Below are 2,851 nucleotides of genomic sequence, written 5' to 3' on the forward strand. Positions count from 1 at the left end.
ATAGATAGATAGATGATAGATAGAGATGATAGATAGATTTAGATAGATATAGATAGATAGATAGATAGATAGATAGATAGATAGATAGATAGATAGATAGATAGATGATAGATAGATGATAGATAGATAGATGATAGATGATAGATAGATGATATAGATAGATAGATAGATGATAGATAGATAGATAGATAGATAGATGATAGATAGATAGATAGATAGATAGATAGATAGATAGATAGATAGATAGATTTAGATAGATAGATGATAGATAGAGATGATAGATAGATAGATAGATAGATGATAGATGATAGATAGATAGATGATAGATAGATAGATAGATAGATAGATAGATAGATGATAGATAGATAGATAGATAGATAGATAGATAGATAGATAGATAGATATAGATAGATAGATAGATAGATGATAGATAGATAGAGACAGAGATAGATGATAGATATAAAATGTGTATTATTTCAGGGCAATAATAAAAACAAAATTCAATATAGCAGTTCCCTTCTTTGGGAAAAAGGCTAAGCTTGGGATAGTGAAGTACATAGAGGGGGATGCAGTGAGGTTCATAATGATTCTGTTCTTAAGTTGGTTAATAGGCCCATTTAAAAAAAATTACCCCATAATTTGCATTTTTATTACATGTGCACATATCAAATGTTACATAATATTAAAAACTGAAAAAAATGTTTGGTAGAATTCACCAGTAAAACTATCTTTTCCTGAGCTTTTGTTTTCTTTGGAGATTTTCATTACTAATTCATACTTTTTAGTTGTTATGCATCTGTTCAGATTTTCTATTTCTTCTGAAGTCAGCTTTTATAGTTTGTTTCTAGGAATTTGTCCATTCATCCAGATTATCTAATTTGTTTGCATATATATTTTACAGTATTAGCTTATAATCCTTTTTATTTCTATAAGGTTTTATTTTCCCCAGTGGCTTTAAGATTTCCTTTTTGTATTTGGTTTGTGCATTCTAGATGTGATGTGCCCAGGTATGTGTGTATGTGTGTGTGGTATTTATCTTGCTTGGGGGTTCTCTGAGTTTTCTGGATCTATGGTTTGAAATATATGAATTTTTGGAAACTTCTTAGCCATTAATGTTTTAACTATATCTTATGCCCTGCTTTCTCTGTTTTCTCTTTTTGGCATTCTAGTCACATGTATATTACTCTTTTTTATATGGTCTCATAATTTTTCATATATTTTTCTGTCTTTCCCTGCCTCCTGTCAGAGACACTAGAGGATTTTTCCTGGTCCTCACTGTGAAAATATCATGGATTTCCTGAATAAAAGCCCACAAAAGTCTAGGGAGATTCCCCTGGAGGTTTTCACTCCCACACCTGTCCGCATTTAACCTCCAACAATTTTTCATAATTACTAGTGAATTAGGTAGTCCTACTGCTGATGGCTTCCAGCAGATATCCTCTAGGTAAGCAGATCTGAGGTGTTTGTTTGCTTTGCCGCCTCAGTTATCTGAGAAAAGTTAATGATTTCCATTCGTTCACTATTTTCTTGTTGTAAGGATGGGAATGACAACTTCCAAGCTTTTTATTTGATACTGCTGAAACCAGGTGTTCCCCGTATTTTTTAATTAAGAGAAAAGGGTCTTTTGTATTTGCTAAGATCTTCACCCTTTTCAATAATCTTTCTTTTTTCTATAGTATATGAATTTCAAATCAGTATTATTTCCATTTTGTCTGAAGAAATTCCTTTAGCAGTTCTTGTAATACAGTCTGCTGATGACTAATTTCCTCAGATTTCTTATATATGAAAACATTTTTATTTTGCCTTTATTCTTAAGGACTATTTTTAAGTAAATGTAAAATTCTTGGTTGATTGTTTGCTTTTTTGTTTTAGTTCTTTAAGATGTCATCCCACTGTTTTCTGGTCTCCATAGCATCTGATTAGAAGTCTGTGGTATTAGAATCATTGTTCATCTTTCTGTAATGTGTTATGTTTCTCAGGTGGCTTTAAGATATTTCTCCATATCATTGGTTTTCAGCAGTTTAACTGTGATATGCCCACAAGTTGTTGGTGGTTGGTTTTTTTTTTGTATTTATTCTGCTTTAGGTTCATTTAACTTTTTGAATCTATAAATTTATGACTTTCATCAAATTGTGGAAATTTGGGGGTATTCTTTCCCAATTATGTTTTCTGCACCTTTTCCATCTGACACTAATTAATCAAGGTTGTTTATTTTTCATGAATTTTTCTCTCTTCTTCAGATGGGATAATGTCTACTGATCTATCAACAAATTTACTGTCTCTTTTCTATGTTGTCATCCTACAGTGAATTTTTATATTACAAACATTGTGTTGTTCAGTTCTGGAATTTCCATTTGGTTCTTTTTCATAATTTATATTTCACTGCTGAGATTTTTTATTCTTTAAAGCATATTTTTGTTTTTGTCATTGATCATGGACATAATAGTTTTTTAAAAATCCTTTTCTTTCCATCCAATGTGGCTCAGTGATTGATTGTCGACCTATGAACCAGGTGATCATGGTTCAATTCCCAGTCAGGGCACATGCCCAGGTTGCGGCTCGATCCTCAGTAGAGGGCATGCAGGAGGTAGTCGATAAATGTCTCTCTTTCATAATTGATGTTTCTAACTCTCTCTCCTTCTTCTTTCCTCTTTCTGAAATCAATAAAAGCATTTAAAAATCCTTTTCTGATAATTCAACATCTGGATCACCTTGGACTTAGTCCCCTTTATTATCTTTACTCTTGTTACTAGGTCACATTTTTCTGGTTCTTTGTGTCAAGTAATTTTAGATTGGGTTCTGAACATATATTATGCTGTGGAGATTCTGGGTTATTTCATATTTTTCTGAA

This window comes from Miniopterus natalensis, chromosome X, assembly GCF_054644295.1.
Source record: "Miniopterus natalensis isolate mMinNat1 chromosome X, mMinNat1.hap1, whole genome shotgun sequence".
NCBI lineage: Eukaryota > Metazoa > Chordata > Mammalia > Chiroptera > Miniopteridae > Miniopterus > Miniopterus natalensis.